The sequence below is a fragment of the Aulostomus chinensis genome, chromosome 1 (genome assembly GCF_037954235.1).
Source record: "Aulostomus chinensis isolate RoL2024-O1b breed Wild chromosome 1, RoL_Achi_v1.0, whole genome shotgun sequence".
Taxonomy (NCBI): Eukaryota; Metazoa; Chordata; class Actinopteri; order Syngnathiformes; family Aulostomidae; genus Aulostomus; species Aulostomus chinensis.
The window spans coordinates 63,452,106-63,478,588 of NC_141320.1; the positions used below are offsets into that span (position 1 = coordinate 63,452,106).

The following is a 26,483-nucleotide window of genomic DNA, read 5'->3' on the forward strand; positions in this document are numbered from 1 at the left end:
CTCTTGTGGGAGGAACAAATTTAGCTCTTTAACATTAGCATATCTCTGAAATAGCATGATGACACATTTTGACATTCTTTGACCTAAAGGTTCAGCACTTATTAGACAATCCCAATACTGGACCTGTTGATAGCAAGATAATACCATCAGTTCTGGCAGATATCAGTCTTTTTTTTTTTCTTTTAAATATTCCAGTATCAGCCTAATGGGTAGCATCAATATACAGTAAGCTAATCAAGACTACTTTCTTCATTTTTATTCATTGTTGTTTATGCTGAAGAAACAATGACTAATAAGCTATCATCCAAATTTATGAAAATAAAGGAAAATGTTGTAAATGTTCCAAATTCACTTTGTGTTTTTTGTAAGGACAAAATGTAAATATCATATTGTACAGCCAATATTTGCTGACGCAGATATTATCTGCATTAAAGCAAGTTTATATAAGCACAAAATCCAATATTGTGCATTCCCAAAATACAATGTGCAACCACGAGGGTTCTTATTGAAATCTTCCAGTCTGATAGAGCTGGGGGACTGTATGAGGCAGAACCACACCTCTTATGTAGCACCACGTGGAAAGAAGTAGAAACCATGATGGAGAGAGAGAGAAACACCATGTCAAAGAGAGGATGGAGCCCTGTCAGTTCCTTGCTAACAGGCAGCAAGCAGTGAGCTCTGGATAATTGGGAAGAACTTCCTGCCCTCGGACATGAGTGGCATGTCTCTGCCCTAGCATGAAGTCAGTTACCTGGTAGGAGCTTAGATACATTAACCTGTCAGCTCAGCTCCGGGGTAATCACACATTCCCATTAACAAGCCACTCACGCACAAAAAAAAAAAAAAAAAAAAAAAGGCTCAGAGAGGAAGTGTGGTCGGTGGGCATAACCCACACACACACACACACACACACACACACACACACACACACACACACACACACACACACACACACACACACACACACACAAACGTAATAGGGTACACACTCGTGAGCCCACACACTCTGTGGAGGCAGTTGATGAGCAATCACCTAGCAAATTGGCTTACTACACAGGCACAGAGAAATACTTATTAGTGTATTACAAACATGCTTTGGTGGCTTTGGCACTATAGAATTTAATTCAGACGTTCGCCTCATACATTTACCTCATTCTGGAATCATGGCTCTGTTTACCATAAACATAATCTTTTTTGACACAGAAAAAAAACAACAATTTGGCATGAATTACGCCCCCCTGTCACTATGCTAATCAGCATAATATGAATTATTGCCTTCGTTACAGTGGGTGGCAGAAAAATAACAATAGGTCTTAATTATTCAACAATGAAAAATAATAAAGGGAAGGCAAATGCACCTTCAGTTTCTGCTGCCAAAACTCATTAGAGTTTGTATCCCTTGGGAACAGAACTCGGCTCTGTTCCTCTCTTGTAATAATCATGTCCAAGGTCATCATGAGTGATGAGCTTGTTTTTTCTCCCTCAATAAGTTCTGTGCAGTATTTCACTGTGGGACCTCAAGAGTGGAAATCACTGTATGAATCCAAAAGAAAATCTATTTTGAATTCTTTTCATTTGCTGATTACGACGTCAGATTCCTCACTTTAACAGAGGGAATACTGTAGTGTGTCAGTGTAAGCGTGACTGTGGCGGCGAGGAAATGAGGCAAGCAGAGCGACACAGGCAAAGGCCAAGGAGAGGAGAGAGAGTGCAGCATCATTATTAGATCATCCAGAAGCCTCCAGACTCTGGAAGGAACAGAAGGCAGCTGGTGGTGCACTTGTAACACGCTGCTATGCTATGCAATCCACAACAGAAATAACTTGATGTCATGAATGAGACATTGGAGACAGTAACAGCTGTTGGAGAAGAAGACGCCAGGCTGTGGTGCAGAAGATGAACTGACATGATGAAGCTCTGAATCCCCTCTACCAGAGTGTTATGGAAATCCCTCTTAGGATGTTTTACAAGGAAAATCATCATTACAATGAGTTCTAAATGTGGACAGTTGTTGGTGGGCAAATCTCTGCATTTGAAAATGTAGGAAATTAAAAAACAAAGCTGCATGGTTCAATGAACAGCAACAGAAGGTGTTAGCAGATAGCAGTTGCTTGACTCAATGCAAATCCACTGCTAAACTGGCATCCAAGAAGCTGAAAAAAATTAATGGTGTTGATGAAATGTCTCAGAGCTGACAGCAAAACCATAAACATCATCACGCCCTGCATTTCGCAACAACTTCAGGACTTTAAGATAAATGGCTGCTTTTGGTACAAACAAATCACATTAGTATCATACTTCAAGGTCCAAATTCATCATAGTAGACCTTCTTTCAGCAATAAAGGTTCCTCTGACCTCCTCAATCAAATATCTTGAGACCAGTGATCACAGCAGATAGAATTCAAGAGTAAATGAACTATACTGCAATGATTTCTTTTCTCCATAGATGAAGTCTATCATTGTTTATCTTATTGGTGCTCCTCCTCTGGCCATCCTGATTACTGATTAGTGCTACTAACAGGAGAAGTTGTGTCACATTTCACCATTTGTGAGGTCTGCAACAGATATCTCCATATCCTGAAGGTGACAGAGATAATTAACTTTCAACTTGAAGGCATTGTCGATTCTTCCTGTCAGCAGTGATGTCAAATGACAGACAGTAGACATGGAAATGATGTTCTGTGTTTTCCTTATTTCAATCATTTCACAGGTGCTTAACAGCCTAAGCAAGAGATCAACCGGCGCTGCTGTTCAGTGTTCTTCTTCTGCCTTGGGATATGTAATTCAAGGACACATTTCACTCTCCTGCTCCTGAATTAAAATTATACCGGCACATATCCAGATCACAAGGGTCTCAGTCAAACCAAGAGATGTACTTTTGTCGAACTAGTGCCAGTTTTACATAAGTACCTGCTGTCTTACCGGCGGGTGGATGCACTGAGGTCAAGCAGTAGTTGCTGGTAGTCGCTGGGTATTACAAGCATGATAAATCAGATTCTCTAGCTCCTGAAGTCAAGGAAGAGAGACTTTAAGACCCACTGCACCAACATGACAACTGGGATTTACTAGGTCTGTATGGCAGGATGGACTAGAAGACCAAAAGTACAGATCTGAGAATGCTAAGGGTTTCAGGTCTGTATGCACACCATCAAAAGGCAAGTGATGAAATGAAACAAGCCTTCGTCCTGTGGAGACCCCAGTATCATGAATGGAGCACCGAGAGGCTTGTGACTTTTTACTTTAATGGGAATGACCCAGATCTAATTGGAAATGCCCTAGATCTTGATTACTCTAATTATGCACCTGGAGCAGACTGCACTCTGTACACCAATTGCCATGCAAGGCCTGTCTAGGTGATTTTAACATAACTATAGCCTTAATTTGTTGGCCTTTTCAATGCACATGGCTTTGACAGAGCCCTAATTAAGAGACTGATTTGGATCTGAGATCCTGTCAATTAAGTCATTCAAGTTAAGGATCCGTGTTAGCAGTCATCATCTGAGGTGAAGCGACAGAAATGATAAGAAACCTGATATTGTTCTCAGGAACAAGACAGCTTGGTAATAAAAGACTACAGAAAATGTAAGTAAAGGCTTTTAAAAACTTTAGACCAACAGTTCATCCTCTATCAAAGGCTCGCCTGAGTAATGTCAATTAATGACTCATGTTCAGATGGTAAAAACATTCCTATGCTGAAGGTCAGAGTAAGGATTTGAAAAATGTCAGGTTGGAGGAACATTTTTCTCTAACTGGCCACATACTCCTGTTGAATAGACAAAGAACAGATTCACACAGGAGACAAGCCAGATGGAGACTTGCTCAACATGCGTCAAGCCATCTCGTGTTCATTTGATGCACACATATACATCTCGTACCCTGTGCACAGTAAACATGTCACTCCAGAGTCTTCGGCAGTTTTTCATGATGTTCATGTATTGTAAACCAAGAGACTTACCCAACCACTATATGACACTACGATATATGTCCACTTCTTTGTATGTGCTGACAGAACAGCTGTTCTCAAGAAGCACAAATAGGGCACATCTCTCTCCATGGCCTGTGTGACCTCTGAGTTTATAATGATCACATTTAAAGACTGAGACACTCTCCAGGCATTCTTCAGAACACAAGTGTGTCATCTCCTATGTGCTATATACACTGGCCTTTTGGCAGCGCAGCACCCTCTTGCCTTGCACCAAGGTGATTAACTATGTTCTGGTCCTTGCTGGAAAATGGCAAAAATGACATCTTGATATAAGTTCTAATTATAGTTCTACCTTGGGCCAATCAGTGTGTTTGTGCAGGGTGGGTGCAGCTGTGAGATGCGTCTTTTCCTCGGGTTTTGTCAAAATGAGATCAGTGGAGTCTGACATATTGCATGTGACACATGAATGAGCAAACAAATTATATACCCCTACAACACAGGCTGATCGGTGTAAATCATGAACATGCTGTATGGTAATATAGTGGTGGGACACTCTCTTGAGTTTCAGTAAACACAGACAAATTACACCAAATCATTAATTTTCAGAAACATGAGAGCAACCGTGACATCAACTCCAAAGACGTGACAGGAAGACATCACATGAAATTAACAACTGGCACCCATAGGAAATAAAAATAGATTGATAGACATCCGTTGAGGATCGCGGGGGGCCTTGAGCCTATTCCAGCTGACATTGGTTGAGAGGCAAGGTTCACCCTGGAGGGGTCGCCAGTCTGTTGTAGGGCCATCAGGAGCAATTAGGGGCTCAGTATCTTGCTCAAGGATCGTCCAGCAACCCTTTGGTTGCTAGACGGCCTCTGAGCCATGCTGCCAATGCCAGCACATTCGTATAATTGTAAAAATGTTGTACATTACTGAACTAATTTTGCAGCTATGTTTTGTCATTGCTATTTATTCAATTGAGTAAACATCACCATTTTAACATCAGTACTGCAAAAATTTCCCATTTGAAAATTGAGATATTTGACTGCATTTTCTTGATAACCAGTTAGACTTGTGATAGCATCTATTTACTATAACACAATCATAAATGAGGTTTTCACCAAGCGTGCTGGACTAATTTTTGAAATGCATCTCGATTCTGTGCTGAAAGATTTTTTCTCACTGCAAAAATCAGACATTTAAAATGCACATCAGGACGTTATGATCACCTGCAATTGTTTCCACTGCTCCATTTTCACACAATGCACTGCAGCTTTCACGGCAACAAAAGCAGACACACAAAAGCAAAATATGGCATTATTTTTCATCTTAACTGACAGTGGCAAACCAAGGACATTCCAAAGACGCTTGTGAAGGATGTTTTGAGCCTCCATAGATGTCCAACATGACAAAGCAGCTCACAGACATGCTCAAATCTGACAGTTCAGCAAATGTGACACATACACTGATTACAAAATGCCCTCAAATAAAAATTAAAGGAGTGTGAATTGCTGCTTTTTCTTTTTCTTTTTGTAACTCTTTTTCCTCACCATCACAGTTTAATGAGGTAATTAAGGGAAAACTGATTGTTTAATCACCAACACTGCATCAGTGATCAGGTGCACCACTTATACATGAGCATATTTAATCTGTATTTTGACTGCTATGGCGATACGGTTTTAATATTAGAGGGAATTTTTTATGTCATTGTTATTCTTGCTTTCATCTGTGTCACACTAGGTTGTTTTCTTAAAACTGTAGAATGTGATGTGTAGGCAGGTAATCTCTGCAGCGCCACAGTATTTAATGTAAAATTATATTCTGACTCACATTTCACAACTCACTTCAATTAATTGCCCAGCACTAATAGAGCAAACATCTTGACCAAGCAGGTATGTTAATTGATATCTGGTAAAAAAAAAAAAAAAAAGGATATATATATATATATATATATATATATATATATATATATATATATATATATATATATATATATATATATATATATATATGTTAATTATGGATCAATACAAATGCAGTCTCTTATTAAAGTAGCACAGGGCAGGAAAATATCATTTGATGCTTTGACTATTGTTTTATCATAGAATGAGGGCACCAATTCATTTTAACACCATTAATTAAATCTTTCTCTACTTCATTAATCTCTTGACAAAGTGAAGGCCCATCAGAATGTTAAGTACCCATGTTGCAATGTGACACACCGGGGGGAAGAAAAACAGGAACAGGCACTGCTCATTTTGGTGCATAAACAGACAAGAGACTAAATCACATAACCAAAAATGGGGTTTAAATGATGAACATTAGTGAATCTAGTTCCTAGGCAACATTTCACAGTGCAACTCCTGTAAACTGGCTTTGAATATAAGCATGATCGGTTTTCATTTCCCCCAATCATCTTGTGAATGACTACTCAAGCTACAATTCTTAAAAAGCATAATTGTTGAAGTGCAGTATGGAACACACAAGAACACTGCTTCTGCTTTGAGTCAAGTGTCTGTATAGTGCACATGTTACATTACCAATGCATAAAGCTTTCAGAGGGTGCATGGAAAATACATGATATAGAGAATAATGCAGCAGGACTAAGCTGACTGTCAAGAGGAATACGCACAGACATGTAAATTAATTGGTTTTGTTATAGCCCTCTCTGTCTTCATTGTCTTTTACTTTTCATCCGAGACCCCTCATCTCCACCTCTTTGCCCCCTGTCAAAGAGAAGGAGAAACAAGCCCTTGATGAGTGCACCTTTGATCTCTCCCAGGCACCTCTGCTCCTCCTCCTTTCTTTCTGCCATCATCCTCCCTCTCCTCCAGCTGTCTTGAGTTCTGAAGGCTCGGTTTGTCTGCCCTGCCCCCTCATCCCAGCTGACCACATCTCTGGGCTCTTTTATCCTCTGTTTCATGAAGGGACCCTCGCCGCCACCCCAAGTCTAGCCAGCCACAGCCAAGGAGCCGATACACCCCCTCCCCATTTCAGACTTCCTCTTAATGGGAGTTTTTAAAGTGCAGCTATTAGTCGGCATTGAGAGCTCATTCCTTGCTGTTAGCAGTTTCCATTGAAGCACCAAAAGTGGAGCGTATGAGGGGCTGTGTTTAATCCTGCAGCACTGATTAGGCTCAGATTAAAATGCACATAGATGTCATTTCTCTCCTCCTTCTGTTTATTTAGCTACCTGTCAGCTGTACTAAAATGGCAGATCAGTTCAGGGTCAGAGAAACCGGACTTGCATTTTTTGAGCTTGATACAGCTCCTGATGTGAGATTAGCTTGTCGTGTCCCCTATCCAGCCTTCGCTTGAACAATGCAATAAGCAAAGCCCTGGCTACTTCATTTCCGTGCGCTGCTACATATTCAATCAAATACCAAGTCTCCGTGCTGGTAAAAGTGATGAATATGCAGGGTGTTAATTTCTTTGTGTGAAAGACACACTGAAGGTTGCAGAAACAGTGTGGTTTGATTGGATCGCTCGTCGCCACAGGGTAAACCGGTGGAGGTTAATGTTGCAAGCAAGGACAAAGTGTTGAAAGAGAGCCATGCATCTCTCCCACAGGTCAAAAGACACATTACATGAGGAAATACATCAAGAAAGATGCCATAAAAGCATAAATACATGAATGGAGAATGATGAGAGGATTGTGCTGTTTTGTTTTGTTTTTTGTAAAACTGTTTGCAGTCGCAGCTGATACCTTAAGCCTCATGCAAAAACTTTTTAAAATCCTTGACATCTTTTATTTGTTTCTTTGTGCTCAGTGTTGGATTGAGAAAACTCAAGTTCAACGCAGATCACTGGCTTCAACTTGATGAATGCCACCTGTTCATGAGGAGGTGACTGGGATCATTTGCATAATCACCTCACCCATATTGCCTCTTGAACTCCATTTATGGGAGAGTTTCACCCAAAAAACATTGCCCAAGAGGGAGAAGATTTTGTTTAAATTAGGGGCTGCAGGTCAGTTAAAGAAGGAAACACTAAACATTGTCTGAGTTAGCTGTTAATTAATCCCATTTCTTTTCTGACTTTATCCAGTGAGCAATGCTGAACTCGCTAGATGCCCGTGACTCACACCTTCCTAAACAAAAGGAACCAGCAAACGGTTGCCTTAGGAACCCTCAGAGCGGCGAGAACAGCTTGATCTACTTGAAAGGAATTTTGTTCATTCTCATTCCAAAGTTATCACTTGTCTTGCAGCAAAGCAATTTTGAGTCATGAAGAATCAACGGCTTCAAATATGTGTGAATGCTAAAGTTGTGAGCAACTAATAAACTCTGGCAAGTCTAAATTACTTTTTCCCAGACAAGCAATTGATTAAATGCTGAGTGGATAATAAATGAGCAACGACTTTAAATGCTATAAAATGGACTGTATCATTCCAGCTACTGTTACAGCAGGTCTACAGTTGTGTCAACCAAGGCTCCAGGGGAAATACACCTGTATGTTTATTTACTGTGTTATTAAGTGCCCCTACTCACACCTTTGACAGTAATATGCACAAATACTTTCAGTTATTAAAGACTAAATGGCTTTTCTAATGAAGCCAGTCTTCTGTAAACAAATTCATTAACAGCAGCAGCTGGAAACACTTCAAGTCCGCATTTTTCACTTACAAATATAAACACTCTGTATCCTAAAATTTCCACCAATCTTTTATCTCCCTCCCTCTCACAACAAACTGTGAAAATTGATGATTGTGGCGAAGCGTGGGAGGCGAAGGTGGTGTCATCCACAGTCGCTGATGTCACCTCCATGGAACCCTGCTCCGGGAGCACTGCCAAAGAGTGACTTTTTACTGCTGAGTCAGCCGCTACAAGACCTGGCAACTGTGGTGATGCGCTTTGTGGGACGCTTCTCAATGTCATTAACTGACAGAGATGAGAGTTGGTCATGGCAGGGCAATGTTGCATCATCAGAGGGGTGGAGCTATCACCTCTGAAGTGAGGAGAGGGAAATAAAATTGATTGTCAAAATCAAACAGGAGAGAATCTTTCCATCAATCCAACATGTTTCTGCAGCCAATGAGCGAGAACACCTGATAATGACTCATCCAGGCTTTTACCACTGTGAAAACCTTTTTCTTCATTAACCATTTCACATTAAGGCCTCGTGAATCTACTATACTTTGCACTTATCCGAGTGAATTATTCATTTCAACTGCATGCAATTTACACAAAGTGTAGTAGATGTAACTGGAGGCTGGTAAAAAATGAATATTCAGTTGATTGTGCCAACAGCATGTAGCTGTGTTTCAGATCAATAAAGTATGCGCATTACTGAGAAATATTGTTCTGGTGTGCTCAATGCCTGTTGTGCACAATATTGGGGTTAATTTAACCTTCGAGAATCTGTCCTGATCAGAGTTGCCTTCTCGCTTCTCTTCCTAATGCAATACTTTCCACTATCACAAAATCATTAAAGAGGCCTGTGAGATGATATTTGCGCAAAGATTTTCAAAACAGGACTCATGGGAATTTTAAAGGTGTCCCCAAGATGGTGAATCTCAATATGGACAATATTTGATAGTGATACATAATATTGATATTGATATGGATGACTAGCATGCTAAACTGGCACCTAATCAAACTGACATGATTAGAAAACAAAATTGGTTGTTGTTAGTTTGATTTGGAGAGCGAGTATACGGAGAAAAATAGAACTAGTTGAGTTCTGTAGGCATATTGTACTTTAAAGTGATAAAGGTAAAATTGCAAAAAACGTGTATTAACTCACTGGCAACACAAAGTAGAGCTTATTTGAAGGCATGAATTATCAGTAGCTGAAATATATACTGATACAGCTGTATGCGTGAGACGCCACACGTGGTGGAGAGATGACAGTAGGCTTTATCTGAGGTGGTGTGGGAGGATCAGACATCAAATGGAGTCAAGCTGACTCCTTCCTTGAGGCTCAACTGCAAATGCTCTTTTCGCTTCCATCCATCTACAACAACAGCACGCTGCAAAAGATGTCCAACCCTCGGCAGCAGAAACAAATAACAGATTCATAAAAAGCTGCAGTTTTTTCGTACAGTTTGTGAAGCAGCTATAGCGGCGGGCTTATTGGACACGATGCAGCTATCAGCTGTACTGTAGCGTTCAGAAGCAAAGACGCACATCACAATGCTCAACTATCATGCAACAGGATTAGGAGGGATAAATTCTCTGGATCAATAGGATTATAGTTGTCTTTAACCCCTGAGAGATGAAAGAATCACAACCTGCAGACAAATGTACAAATACAGTCTATTGCAGAGTAGACACAGGACAGCTCTGCCAGGACTTTGCACGCCTAAACAAACAGTTCTTTCAAGCTGGAGTAATCTGTACTTGGGTACAGACAAAAACCTAACTGCCCAAGGCGCAAAATTAACAAAAACAATCAGCAAACGCAACAGCCTTTCTTCTATTTCTTGCTCCAGCTCAGAGGGCCATGTTGACTCGGCCTGCTCAATAATTGGCTATTTTTCAGGTCGCATACACGAGTCAATACCCATCATCAAGTCCACTTTGTGCAGCTTGCTGCCCATTTTGTCCATGGAAATTGAGGCTCTTTCAAAGTAAGGTAAGTGTACACTCTTTCTGGCCTCCACCACAATGTTTCTCTTCATACAAACCCCAAAATTATGCAGAGGTGAAAAGCAAAGCTGAATAATGTCGCAGGTTTTTTTTTTTTTTTTTTGGAAGACCAATTGCTTTCTGATTACTGGTTTGTCAGGACATTTTGATTTTCCTTTTTTCAGCTTAACATGATCAGCTTGAATGATCATAGCATTCATAAATGTTTCTCTGTCATTATTACATTTTAGGCACACAACAAAATTGCCAAGGATTCCATCAAGACACACTCCTTCATGTTGACGTGTCCTCAAGTAAAAATGCTGCAATGTTGCATTGCATTGCATCATTTCAAATCCATGTGTATTTACATTTAATTTTCTAAAACTTTTCCTCCTCCACATGACTGGACACTAATGCCTAACAACCAATTTACAAAAATTACAATGAATGAACACAGAATTTGAATTCAAACATGAGCTGGAAAAATGAAAGGGATTTAACAGTGCTCTCAAGCATGTGTAACCTTTCAAGCATCTACAAAAGAACACCATTCTTGCCCAGGTGTGTTAGTGAGTTTTTGATTTGTGTGTGTGTGTGTGTGTGTGTGTGTTTGTACACCTGACACACTGAGCAGAGCTCCACTATCAGCCAGTAGCTCTCAGCAGCACCAGATGGATCCTCGGGAAATAGCCAGGGGGAAAATTAAGAACAACAGCTGTCAAATCACTGAGCAACGCAAAAATGTAGAAGTGGGAGAGACACAAAAAAAGAAGAGAGAAATAATTCCCTGTGAATTCATACAGTCACACCTCACACAGGTAAAGCCAGATTGACATTCAGTGAACGGCTTATTAGGAAATTTCAAGGGAGTCATGAAATGATTATCCTGAACCTGTCAGCTGCAAACAGCATGTCAAAATGCCACCCAGGCATTTCCCCCTCCAGGTGGTTGATGCGATGCTGCTATGAAAACAGAACATGTGTTCATGAGACTGATGACTAATGAGAGAGTGGGGGAAGTGTGACGTGCAGATGGAGGCTAAATAACACGCACACAATACATCAAACCACCTCTTACTCGTACGCAAAATGAGCAGATGAGAACACCCAAGCGTGCTGGAGTGTGAACGATTCCCCACGTTCCCTCTGAGTTGACTGAACAATGTGATGCACAAAGAGAAGCTAATATGAATGACAGGGTCTCTCACCACCTTCAAAGTGTCTGACTAAAGTGTCACTAGGAGCTCTTTAATCATGTCACATCATCTATGATGTATGTTAATGTGGAGCAGAAGGTTTCTCACACATGCAACTATTTTGTCTTATCCCACAAAAGTACCATGCTAGAAAGCAGAGCTGGGTACTGGCTAAAACATCAACTCGCATTTCCTGCGATATGATCAAGTACAAACCGAAACACTAGAGCTGAAAATAAAACTGCCGGCACAAGTGCCAGTATTCTATTCAAAGTTTCCTTCTGAATTGATCAGAACAAAGTTGCACAATTGTACACTGTAACGGAACACACTAAATACTGAAATGTGATATCAATCAAAAGATAATTAAGTGCATATGGCCTTGTGTCACTCAGTGTACAGTAACCTTGTGTCCGAGTAGTCATCAGTATTTTTAAAGTTTTTTTTTTTTTTTTTTTTTTGGCAGACTCAATGCACACTATAGTTTGCACAAGAAATTGCTATAAAGTAATTTGCATCTGTGGTCCCTTTAGTTTATAAATTCATAAGAATGTAAGAGAGAAAATTCCCCAGTATTATATGTGCTGCAGCCAAAAACACCCCTAATAAGAATGTTGGAAACCAGTCACATGACCATAGCTACAATGTCAGTTAGATGCCAATTAGATCCAGGAAGCAGCTGGGAGGTGATCCAGCCGCACGCCACATCACCACTTTCCTCCTTTTTACCACCTTTAATGGCAATGACACAGTGTGGATATGCATGGATGGAAATGAGGGATTTTAACACTCAAGGTCGTGTGCAAGCAGAACGTATTTCACTCTACTGCACGATGTACAGGCATGTCTATAGACGAGTTCCAGATTGATTCAAATACAATCTCTGTGTGTAGCTCAGGGGAAGAGATCGGTTTCCCCTGAAGAACAAAAACTCAGATAACAACAGACTGCTTTGGAATGACACATTCATCGATCACATACAAGGGTAACGTGTGGGTGTCCACATAGTTCAGGCCATGTGGTGAACAAATCCAATGAGCATCTGGTTCTGCTACAGAAGCTCCATGCATGGATTCCCTGGATTTGAAGAGCTGACAATAACGCTAATTAATCAAAGGAAGTTTATGTGGGTTGAGAATATTTTTTGAAACTCTGGGTAATGTGTACAGCTGCTAACTTTTATCTGTTGTCTGGAGGATTCTACACATTTTGCAGTATTGCATTATAAAAAGGTTAATGAAACTACAAAGGATGAATTTATCATTTATTTCACATTTTTTCACAAGAAGGTGGGGCATATAATTTATTTCACGGATTGTCTCCCCTTAAGAAATTTCTCAAAAGGTGCAGCCAAAAGTACCATTGTGTACGATTACAACTATATACTAAATAATAGGGCTGGTAGCAGCAATTGCTTTGAATAATGATATTAATGGTAAAAACAGTTACAGAAGGCAACATTTTAGCATAGTTTAAAATGTCTCTGTTGCTATGTCAAAAACATGAATATTTTATTGAGTATTCTGTTAGTGAACCGTGTATTTTTATGACCTTTCAAAACTGGAAAAAATAAATAAAATGAACATTACCATGGGGGTTTACCCTGCCTGAAAACTTTAGAACCACTAAGTAAATCAGTAAGACACTACTGACATGTTTTTGCTGTGAATAAGTTGTTTTTAATTCCTATTGAACATTATTTATCAGCTGGTTCTGGAATCAACACCAAATCACTGTTCAAATGGAGACTGCAGCCTTGCTAGTGTCTCTACTAAATGCTAATATGGTTGCAGTGACAATTCTAATACATACACACAATCAGCACTTTATATAAATGGAGTACTCTGCACCTTTATCAACAAACATCTATCATTTCCAGTTTTTACAACAAAGATCTATTTGGGGCAGTACTTCATGCATAAAGTGTAATTTGCCTTTTAATGATTTGCCTTGGGTGCAGGACTTCATGGTGACTGCTGAAACTAGTAAATGCATGCTGGACAATGTGTTTGAGAGTTTGCGAAATAGATGTTCTGTGTCATTGTGTTGTTGTCGTTAGTCAGTCTTCGTTAGCTTGGCTTCAAGAGATACCATGGAGTCACGCAGGGTTAAAAGACAACACAGTGCACAAACGAAAAGCAAATTATCAACACAGACTAACTGGATAAATAAATGCATAGCCCTCATAAGCCGTCAAATGAAATGTAACCATTATATTTGCCAGTTTGTACTAAACAAAAAAAAATACAGCTCAAGATCAGAACGGCGTCAGGGTCAATCAATGTATCACTAATTCATAATTAAAGATTAATGCTGCTCCATGTATGAAAAACAAAAGTTTGAAAACAGCAAATTAACTTCAAGTGCATCTAGCTATCAGATAGACTGTGTAAAAGGTTGTTAATACACTGAAGATGTGAGTGCCTTGGGATTTCCGCATTTGTCTTGGTCATTGACTCCTAAGAGAACCTTTGTTTAAAGTGTGACTTATTAAATTGCTTCATTTAAATGACTTTTACTCACACACATAAAAAAACTCCACTGTCTTTCAGTTTTCCTTTGTCCTGTAAATTACCTGTCAGGGATGAAACTGAGGAAGGTTTCCAGCTGTGCTGTGTTTCGCAGAAATGACACCTAGATGGGACTTTTCTTCCCTGGATTGTTTTTTTTAGCAAGTCTTTGCACTTATTGGTGACCCAGGTTCAACTCCACCACTGGCAAGACGATGTGACTCAGGCAAAATTGAAACAGGGATGTTTTGTTACAGATGATGTTTCAGGTCTGCCATGAGTCGTCAATGTGGATTTCCAGTTAACGACAAATGTGTCAAGACACCTGCCCAGATGAAGAAAAACATTGTTTTATACTTGCATCATGAGATTAAAATAGTTTTTTGTTTTTTTTCAGAAAAGTCCCTCAACATATGAGCTGTTTGTCTGTCTACCCTTAATTAATTCAAATATTCAAAGCATGGATCTATTTGTGTTCCATTTCTCCACTTATGTGTTGGTTTTATTTATCTAAATGGCCTTTTACAATAAACCTGCTTCATTCTATGGGAGTCCTATAATTTATGAACCAGAAAATATACCATTTTCCTCAGAAACCCCTCAGGTGTTCTCTGTCAGCTTTATTATTCTTTTCTGATGGATTCTCACTACAGATTTTTCATTCTGATGAAATCACTAGTTCAACTATTTTTCTGGAGAGCAGCACAACACTGACTCTGGTAAAACTATCTGACTATTATCCCCGTGTTGAATCTTGAAAGGTGTGATTTAATGATGCTGTTTTCTTGAAGGGAAACCGAGCCAAAGTTGTCAAAATGCAAAACAACATCCAGTATCTGTATTTTGTGAGCAGTCGCAGTGTTTCCACAGGAATTGTATGAGTGAAGGATGAATTGAGAAAAGCAATTGTGAAAGGAAGTATCAGGCCAAATGAGTGTTTAGGCGAGACACACAGCTGTGTGTATGTGTGTGTTTTGCATGCAAGGTTGGACGGAGGCTGAGGGGACTGATTAGTAACAACATCTTGTGCCAGGCTACTTCTGAGCTGCACTGATTTCACACAGCTATCTGTATTCATTCATGCATGGAGCCACCGTGGAAGATGAGTGGTGTACAAAACAGAATACTTTGCTTCACAGGGTCTCATTGCCAGTATTCAGCCCCTCGCTATTGCTATCTCTTGTCTTCATTCCCTTTGCTGAGTCAGTTCAGTACTGAGAGAAATAGATTCTTATTTTGTGGTTCTTTTGTGTCAGACTAAAGTTTGGACTTGTATAGCTTCTATGAGCACACCTCTGCTCAAGAGGAGTACACCCTGTCTGCTGCATATTAACAAAATAGTCAGAGAGCTAAGCAAACTGTTATGAATTACACATAATCATTACCATTTCATTCTCCTTGCTGCAAATTTATCATAGTTGAGCTTTGCTTGGACAGGAAAAAAAAAACTTGTCTAACGATTCAGACAGAAAGACTGAACAGATGACACCTATGTCCTGTCCTGCAGTTCCCTTAAAACTACAATTGTTTAACTAATAGAGGGGGTTCCAACTCTTTTTCCACAAACAATCAACATGCTGGCCAACCTACATATTCACACTGAATACAATTGGATGATGTTACTAATAACATTGATGGTGCCCTATTAAGCCAGTGAACCAGCATGTGCAAAACCACACAGAATTCAGTCATTATTCATATAATGGCTCAGTGGTTTGCACTTTCACACAGGGCTCTAGCCTTAGCCATCCGGAACATGCATGTTCTCTTGACATCTGCGGGGGTTCTCTCTGGGTTAACACACCTTTAAAAACAATTATATCAAGAACTGAACACAATCAGTGCACCGGACCAAGATAGTGGTAGACTAAACTGGATTAGCGGATGGGTTTAATGTAGAAGATAAACAGAATTTGATTATTTCAGACAGAGGTTAAACAAACACTTTTCAGCATTGGCTGATTTTTTTTTCTTTTTTTAATGATGGAAAATTCTGATATCAGAACATTTTCCCCCAAAAAATGGCACAGTGAGGTCATGCACTATTAACAGCTGCACACACTGCAAAGATTTATGTCAGCTCATTTCCCTGGAAGAAATATTCCTACACTTCAGAACTCATTTTCAGTGCCTGTTGCCTTAAAAAAGGCATCAAAATGGCCTTGAGAGGTAATCTGTTGAGTCAAAGATACAAAAGAAAACCCAATGACCACCGCCTCTGAAGCTTCTGCAGCCTCCAGTTGAGTCTCAGGGTGACCAAATCTGTTTCTCTGCTGCTTTCATTGAAATGATCATCTCTATGTTTGTTCTGCTTCGTCCATGTTTTTATGATTGCTGTAAAATGGTCTCATTATCTGTAAAAGTATAATGACAGGTAATAATATGTGCTGATGGAATTTTTATAACCAAAGTCTAACATATGAAGACATTAAGCACACAACAGTGAGGAGTTGTGTTATTAAATATGCAAAAGTCAGTGATCCCCAGCTGAGTGAAGAGGCAAGAAACTGTGGCCAAACCTTCACATTCTCTTATTAAGACATGGTTGACTGGGCTGATGAACTCAAATCAGGCCGTTTAAAAGCTGCACTCTTTCAAAACACAATTAATCCCAACATGTGCGCAGCTCAGAAGCCACTTCATTGAGGCTTTGGACATCGTATCTACAAGCAGAGCTGGCCAGGTTCAGGAGGGCTGCTGAGTTCTGGAGGGCTTACATAGCCCTCAAATGAAAAACCTCCTGAAGTCAGTCAAGTGGACCTGCACTGCTCTGTCTGAACTGATTGCTGTAGAGCTGCTACCGCCACACATCTTGCTTTTACACACAAAACCTTACTGCTTGCGAACTCTCACATTTGTTAACATGGAAACATTGGTAGCTCTACCTCTCATTGAATATGCATTCGCATGCAAAACACAACTGGAAGCCTGCAGCATCTGTAGGCAACCTGGTGACACCTCGGTGACTTTTCTAACTCAAAAACAAACATGTTACCATGATAATTAGCATTTGGCTTCTGGTGAATAGTTGACAAAATATGCAATTTGATCAAAATATCTACAGGCAGAAAAGAACAAAGCATTGTTGCTCATTATCATCATTTACACGATCAATATTCATCATGCTGCAGATGCCTGTTATCAGCCAGTGTGCAGAGTGGTCCTGATAATGAGGGTGTCATATTAATAGATTATTGTATTCTCTAAAATCCACATTCATTCAAAAAGAGGCAATCCGATAACCTAACTCTCCGGGCGCTAAGCTGCTGTGGTGAATTCACTACGATTTGCTAAACCAGAAAAAGAAATCCATCCATTCCAGGGACCAGCTCTCATTGATGATGAGAATAACAACTGTGAAAATGTACTGAATGGAGACGGATGGGTGACAAGAGACAGATCTGGATAAATGAGCAGTGGTACAAAATGGATGCAGGTACAGGAAACATGGAGGATGACATCATGTGCAGTGACATGGAACAACAAGTATCTTGCTTTTATAATACTTTTTCCCCTTTTTGGCTGCACAGATATCATAACACTATATATCAAATCCTTCCTCTTTCACTGTATATCGTTTATTGAAAACCTGCCGTACAACACAATTAGTACAGGAGAAGTATGGTGGTAGTATCCTGTCTTGGACATAATCTGTTTCCTTCGTTCATCCAAATGTTTCTTGCCAAATATCGCTATCGTGTGCCCCAGCTACTGTGGAACCTTTTTCTGAAGTTTACCCATATAATATTAACAGATGATCAAGTAATAACTTTAACAGAAAGATTAGCAGCAAGTTGGATAATAAAGGAAATATTTAAACCCTTAATCAAGCACAGAAGGATGCAGATCTGTGACATACAGAGGAAGAGTTACCTCCTGAATTCTGTCAATCTGAGTGATATGTGTGAGACAGACTCTATGAGCCCTTGTCCTGAAGCTTTATGACTTTCAACATTGATGATGGACCATCATATAGCATACAGGATATATTATAACTCCAAGGCTTTGCTATGCTCATCAGGGGGATGTGATGTTATGAACACATCGTCTAAATGATCAGCTGCTGGTTTTTCTGCATACCCACAGGGAGGTTTCAAAAGCAACAGCGTGAACGCTCACATGTTTTGTACTCATAACTGAATATAAAACAATGCGGGCATCAAACTCTGCATCCAAATGGAGCTAGATACAGCACACAGGCCATTAAAGAGTGAGCTGTAACACCACCCCCTCCCCAGAACACCAGCATCTTTTGATTTATTATTGGACAAAAACACCACACTGTACTGAGTAGCAGCAGCGGCGGTGGTGATGTATCCCTGGAGACACATTGCAATAAAATGAACTGCCATTGTTTTCCTGCAGAACTGTACAAATTGCCTCATCAAAGCCACAACATGGGTCTTCCACCTCTAGTCATTAATCAGTGGGAGAGACGTGGCTACCACAAAAATGCCTTTTGCATTTTCACTGAGCTGAAAAACCCATCAGGCTGTGCAAGTGTTGTTACCTCTGCCAAGGAGGTTCCTGTTATCAGTACCATTTGCTGTCCACAGCAGGATTACATAAAAATGACCAGGCTCATTTTCACAAAACTGGTATTGGAGGGTGAAGCTTGGGCCATGATACAAAAAAAAACAAAAAAAAAACAAAACCAGAACACAACACAAAATTGAGCAAAACTATTTAATAAAACTACATTGCAACGTGGCTTCAGGAGGGTCTGCTTTCCACATGTGCCCATGGTTGAACAATCTGGACTTGTGAATGACAGCGTGTGCTTCTGCTAGTCCTAATCCCTGACCTGTGAGTTGGAGACAAACACACCCGGCTAAGTGTCTCATATTAGACACGCCGCTCTTCTAAATGACATTCTACGATGGAAATCTCGACGGCATCTTCACCCTAAATATGGAATGGATCCATAAATGAACGGCACCACTTTGAGAATAAATTAGAGGTGCTGCAGGCTGAATTCTAATGGCCATGTTACCCTTTGCTAACAAAGTTCCACTGACATTCACTTTTCAAAAGAGGAGCAAGAAAAGAGAGTGTGCGGTAATTTCCATTTACATCCCACTGTTCTTTTAATGATTTCCTAGTCTTGTGCTCACACTTTTTCATTTCTAATTGGGATGAGAGTTGAGAGGATGTGACACTCAAGCTTCATTAAATTACCAGAGATGGATTTAATTCTGCTTGTCCATATCCAGTGTGATTGTGACATTTTTGTGGGATGCCTTCTTGTTATTGGACCAGCTTTTACTTTAGAATTACACATAGCAACATAGGCAACAAAATGAATTGGGAGTTCAAATCGATAATATCCAAGCTTGTGTTTCCACTGCAGCAAAGAGGGTTGAGAGTTACATACACACACAAAAAAAACCTGTGACACAACAGGATTTGAGCTCTTATACAACCTCGAAAAAACAAGCAAGTTCCCTTGAGTCTCGGCCTGCGTGGCCAGCTAACCTGAAACACCACGTTCATAGTTTAATGTGATGAAACTACAACAACATGCCATTTATACTCACAAGAAGGAAATGACATTCAGCAAACCTTCTATTCAGTCTTTTATTCATTCGTGTTTCTCCTTTTAAAAGTAGTGAGCGAGCACATTTGGCATGTTAACAATGTCTGTCATTTGAAGGTGGTGGAAGATGCACAATCTATGAGGACAACTGGCACCAGTTTCTGCACAACAACACGGTGTGGAGGGATGCGTATGTGTCAAATGCAACAACTCCACGGTGCAATATTACAAATGCAATACTTCAAAGCTAACTTTACATGCCGTGGGCCTTTGAATTCAAAATCACCACAACTACAGTCTCTTTTTGGTCTTGTTGTGTTTAGCAACTGCCATTTTTAAGACACATTAACATGATGAATTTGGTATTGATTGACATACTTTGAGCTGTGGAACCAGACCTCAAAATATCTTAAACTTGTTTTTTTACATCATTTAACAGAAAACCTATTGACTTTGAGACAATGGAAAACAAAGTTTAGCACTTCTATTTTATTTCTGGACTTTGGGACGCATTCACATACCCCTAAAAAAATAGTAGTATTACGATAATCCTCAAATTATCCTGAGAAACTTCTAAATGGGGAATAATGAGCCCCAATACTTATTGATATTTTGTGAACTAATGGGACTGCTCTGTTAAAATAATTATGGAGATCACATCCTGGCATCACGATTATTCAACACAGTTATACTTAATGTATAATCTATGTTGCATATACATTTAAAGAATGTTGCTATAGCTGAAAACAAAAAAGGAGCATCACAACGAGATGCAATACAATAATCAAGTATGTCTCAGTAATTCTGATTTCATCTCTGCAGCAACACAAAATCGATCAAATGTCATCATCCCTGTTGCATATAATTCATCTCCTTTCATAACTCTTCCAGATGCCTTGCTGAAAACAAACTTTTATGCAGTCCTCTTAAAATGTAATTTTATTGGATAACCTTTTTTAACATTTTCATGCATCTCATTTTCTTGTTTATCAGTCTTATCTACTTATTCCAATAGTTGGAATATAAGTCAAGAACTTTGTAAGAAGGGTTTTGACATGATTAAATAAAATTAGCATGTTATTATCAGGAAGCAGTGCATGCATAAAATAAACAGTAGCATCAGATAAAATGCTGACAAGTGCTACAATTACCAACACTAATTGAGCTCCTATGGCTAGTTGTGTGACGATTAAGTCCATTTAAGTCCAGTAAATGTATTCTTTGGGCATCTTGGAGATCTTTTACTCAGCTGTGTCCTCTTATCGGAATCAGAATTTCTGGAGCAATCACCACGAAGTAGATTCATTCTGTGGACACTGGACTTTAAATCCAAGCTGCCAATTCAGTCACAATCCCTTTTCACACTGAGAGCTTTAAACATAAAGAGCTGTTCCTCACCAGTTCACTCAACAGAAACTGTGATGTCACACAGTGTGAGCTCCCAAGATTTATGTCCAGACTTGACTGCTGCCCATTTCTCATAATTGCTGTGTAACCAGCCAGCAGGAGTGAAAATAATGGCGTTTGCATGTCAGCATCTCCTCCGCCTCGGTAAACATGCACAAGTGTAAATGAGGTACTACACACATCCTGTGCAATAACACTTGTGGAGGGAGTTCAAATAACATTAGTATTTTCTTTGCTGCACAGAGCTGTCAGCCTGATGTGAGAACACAACTGTCAAAGAATCTTTCTTATCAGTTTGATCAAAATGTCAAGTTCCTCCAAATATGACACTTCAAAAAAAAAAAAAAAAAAAGACCCTCAAATGAAATCCTCAAAGGCAGCTACAGCAAGGGGATGGAAATGAACTGAATGCTGCTGTTCCACAGGAACCAATATGGTGACAAACATTAGCCGTGGTTGCACTAAGCTGAGGTTTTGTATTGCTTCTGGGAGTAACAGTGTAAAGAGTATTATAAAAAGGCACACACTGGAGATTATGCCACTAATCTGTTCTGACAACCACACTGTCATTGATTATTAAAGGCCCAATCTATAATCCAAAGGCACACAGAGGGGACGTCTGACTGCAGAGGAGATTCTGGACGCATTCATTCATTCATTCACTGTCAGCAGCCTGGATGCAAAGACTGATAGACTGGGACAAGTTTGCAGAGGTTGCATTTTCTTCTCGCCCATCCTTTTGACTGGCGGGTTGATCAGTTACAACCATTGATATCACTGTTATTTTCAATGGTTTTGACACATTGCCTTTTTTGGATTATTTCCACAGTAACTGATCTGAATGAAAAACGTTAACAATTTCTGCAGTGATTCTTTTTCCTCCTGCATAAATAGGTGGGAATTAAAAAGCAATAGAACATGCAATTTGTCTGAATTAGACAAGTATGAGCAGACCAATCTAATAAATCTAACTGAAGGAAATTAACCTGCTGCATCTTTAACTCTTCTGCATGGACAGCATGCTCCATCAAGTGAAACCAAACACATCAAGACAGACAGAGTGCTGCAGAAGCAATTGCATCTTCACCTCAGATAGACAACCTCTCACGGCCATTTTGATTTTTGTACCAAAGGCTTGAATTAGGGAACATTTCTCTGAGGGGAAGTGATCTGAAGTCTCCTGCAATCACTCTGAAATCCTGCAGCAAGCAGTACTTCAGCAGCCATCCGTGATCCGTGGTGGTCACACGATGAGGTCAGGCCAGCACTGATGGCCACAGCTTCAGAGGGGAATCTTTTTTGGGACAGATTTAGTCACCTTTGAGATGTACTCTGTGCAAAATGGGAAAGTCTTATAAAGCTTCAGTGAGTACTGTCTCTGGATTTTGCTTACTCCTTCGACTGCAAGGAAAAGTTATTTCAAACCTTTCAACCTAATTTAGCCTTAAAGTATAAAAAAAGCACTTTTTTCCATCAGTGTTGTACTAGTTCAAGTTTTTACATGGGGCCTACTACAGGTCATTCACCTTACATCATGGTATAACAGTGTTCTGACCTATCAAATGACTTAAGATTTCTTCCTTCATTTATCTAAAAAATACACAAAAAATAGTCAACCAATACAACAGGAATGTTTGAATGCCAACATCAGAACTAAAGAACATTCATATTTCTGCATCTGATCCTACAGAATAATGGCCATGTACCTGTATGGATGTTTTTTACCCTGCATCTTCAGCAGACAGGGTGACCATAACTTGAGAATTCCTTTGGAGTAATTCAATTTAGACCGGCATTACATCAGGAACATCTACATCTATAAAAACACAACAGCTGCCTTTCCACGCTTCAGTTCTTACTTTTGGTGAGAAGCAACAAAAATCCACACATAAAAATCAACTCCTATTCATCACACGCTTAATGATATCTTTCCATGTCATCTTTTAGCCCAGGAGGTTGAAATGGCATTAAAGGGAAACACATTGTTGTTACACTGAAACTGGAGCCAACAGGACTGGCGACAGAGCTGTAACAAAACAGGAGGAGCACAACAAAGTAAGAATCCACAGACAAATATAATTAATAAAAAACAACCACTGTCCAGGGTGTACCCCGCCTCTCGCCCGTAGATGCTGGGATAGGCTACAGCCGCCCCGCGACCCTTACTAGTACGGAATAAGCGGAAGACGACGATGGATGGATTTAACAACCATTCATGGTAGAAAAATAAAAAAAATGACCAAATGAACAACAGAGAGCAGACAAAATGCTCCCTGGTGAGGTTTGAAGCCCAACCAAGGAAGGAACAAAACATCCAGCAGCTGGAATGTGAAGCAGCTGTCCCCGATGGAATCGAGGCGATACTAATTTAAATGTAGATATGAAAAAGACAAAAATCAAATATCGCCAAGTGGCTGTGGGAAGCAGACAGCAGCTGTCTTTTTATGGCTTTAGCAGATATTTTGTTCTCGCTGGAATGAGAAAAAAGGACATGTAGGAGACATAATCTCACAGATGAGAGAGGAAGGGGTGCCTATCATGATTATTATCATCACGTAACTTCTCAACAGCCTGGCCCAATCATTTACTGGAACACAAGGCACCTCTGAAGCCTTGCATCCACCTGTAGCACTGGCATAATCCATTCTTTTTCTTTTCTTTTTTCCCCCTTTATTCTTACAGTAATCTCCCAGCCGGTTTGCATTTGTTCCTAAGGTTGCCGGCTGGCAGATGCCACACCAACATCTCTGCTGCCAGATGACTGCTCTGCGCTCCACATATCTTTTCCCCACAGACAGGAATCTGAGGGATGGATTAGGCTAACCACAATCACAGGAGACCAGTGAAGGGGAGGGTTCTCATCATTTGTTGTGGACCTCGGCTAACCCTGACTAGTATCTGTGCACCTGGTTTGTCCCTCCTGGGCTCCTGTACTTCACTAAATTAGACAAGATCCTTTGTTGCACCTGTGCCTCACAATCTGTAGTGTGTGTGTGAGTGTGTGTGTGTGAGTGTGAGATGGCAAACATCCAATGGAATAGCGAATACAAGCCTTTTATCAATGCCTCTCTTTAAATCCCTCTGTCTGACTTCACTCTGAGATTTGCACCGCAAACGGATATCAAAAATAGATACTTTGAACGATTCTTGCAGAGCCTGGGAAAACACAAGCCGTGAATCAAATGACAGGCTTGAAAGCTGAATATAAGGGGGAAAAAAAGGGAGTGACAGACAATCTTTACAAAAGAATTGTACAATTCTACAAATCTTTGTTGGCCCCTGCAATCAGGTTATGAAAAGCAGTCTTCTATGTATCACCGGTGATAAATGAATGACTTCTGAGAGTTGATGGGAGCAGCACTACACTACTCGCCTGTCGAGCTTGGTTGGCCTTGAGGAGGTGACTCCATGCCGACTCTTTATCGTGAAACACAAGCCTCCGTGAAATTGAAGAAAACACAAACTACAGATAACAAACCAGAGTACATAAATTCACTGCATAGCCTGCAAGCAGAGAGCCAGAGGGGATTTATGGACAAGAGAGATGACCTGCAGCAATGTTATAGGTTGTGTGAGCCCTTATGTGCTCCCCATAAACATAAAATACAACCCCCCCAGTTTGTTCTCTTTGTATCTGATTTGATTCATACATATATCATGTATCATGAAACATTCTGCCTGTAATTCTCCTGCAATATGAACAGATTACACTTAGCATTATTTATTGCACAGTTCAGTTCATATTTAGATCCGCAGTATATCATCTGACTTTCTAATCAGGTTTTAAATGAAAAGTGGGGTTTTTTTTTGTTTGTTTTTTTAGATCAATGTGAAGACTATTACCCATGTTGTACCTCACATCTACAGTTTTAGTCTTCAGTCATTAGAGACTCAGCTGAGAATGAAAACACAAGACAATGAACCAAGAAAGCAGTAAATCACAATACAGAGGGATGACAAGATGCCAGTGAATCGTGATGCAATCAATCAAGAGCATGAACTCTTGCATGAATCTACATTTGACTAAAACGAAGCCACAAACAGATGCTCTAATTTCACATTGCTGGTCAAAAACACTGTACCTCACATTCTTTTCTTACAATAAAGAGACCGATTTCCAAAGGCATGGAGGAGTGTGTAACAGATGGACGTCACCATTTTGCTCGTGGGCTCCTGATTTGAAGCCAAGGTATTTTTGCTTTTTGCTGGAGGTGACCTAACTGAGACGCGTTGCCGTGGTGATGATGGCTTGTCAAGATAGCCATGCCCCGAAGCATACCCTGTTTACAACATGAACAAGAGGCTTTATACACTGTACTACAAGGTAATGTCCATCCATGAAGACTGTATACATTCACCATATACAATCCAAACTAACTGTAAAACCCTTATTATGGTGTAATTGCTTCATACTTACTGTCAAATTTAATTAATTGGTATGGGGTCATGCATTCAAATTTTGAAGGATTTAACAATTTTAATATTCAGAAAAAGTGAAAGTAATTAATTTTGGAATGCACCCATTCCTTTGCAGACACAGATGAGCCCAATAGCTTGGACTGATGCGTTTGTATTTTTGTCCTTAACTCGTGTGAATTATATGGGGTAAAAAATGTCAAATGAGTGTACACAAGATAAAAATGTATCAGAGATGGTTTGATTACTGTGCTGTTGTAATGGCAACCCCAACACACTGACATATTGCATTTGCAGCTACATGGGAAGTGAGTTTGCCTCTCAAATGAGAGGCGGTGGGAGGGCGCAAGACAGGGGGCAGGGATCACTCCCCATCTGAAAGTGTCCCGAAGCCTCTGAGAGGCTGCTCACCGTTAGCAAATACTGGCTAGTGTGTTATTAAAGAGTACTGTCAGTTCTCATCAGCATTCACTGCGGGGAACACCTGCTGCAGAGGTGGATGCTCCACGACTTATTGGATTGCTAATCTCTTCCTGGGAGGCCTTTTCAGCCAGGAGGACAGATGAGGGAGGAAAAGGCAATAAGGCATGTACAGGGAGCAGCTGATGATAAACTTCATTGAGAGGCAGGGCGGGGGGGCGTCAGCAACCAATGTCCACACACAGCTGAGTTGGGGAAGGATGGCAGTGTGGCTTATGAGGACAAGCCTTCCTCCTGATTTCCTTCCTCTTGGCCAGCCAGTTATTGCTTTTCTTTTAAGACCGCTCAAGCTTTCTCCCTCAATAGATCATAGCACTCGATAAAGTGATGGGACGATGGGGGGGGTTTACAGTGATTGGGGAGGAGAGGGGGAGGAGGAGGAGGAGGAGGGTGAATCTGGACCTGCCATCTACACTTTGTGTTTCCTCCAGTGGGAGC

The 26,483-nt window shown here is 40.2% G+C and overlaps 1 protein-coding gene across 14 annotated transcripts in view; it reads right to left on the bottom strand.

Moving 5' to 3' along the window:
- LOC147272708 (beta-1,3-galactosyltransferase 1-like) overlaps window positions 1-26,483 on the bottom strand; it is a 101,725-nt gene that overhangs the window by 64,465 nt on the left and 10,777 nt on the right. The gene's annotated exons all lie outside the window — the stretch shown is intronic.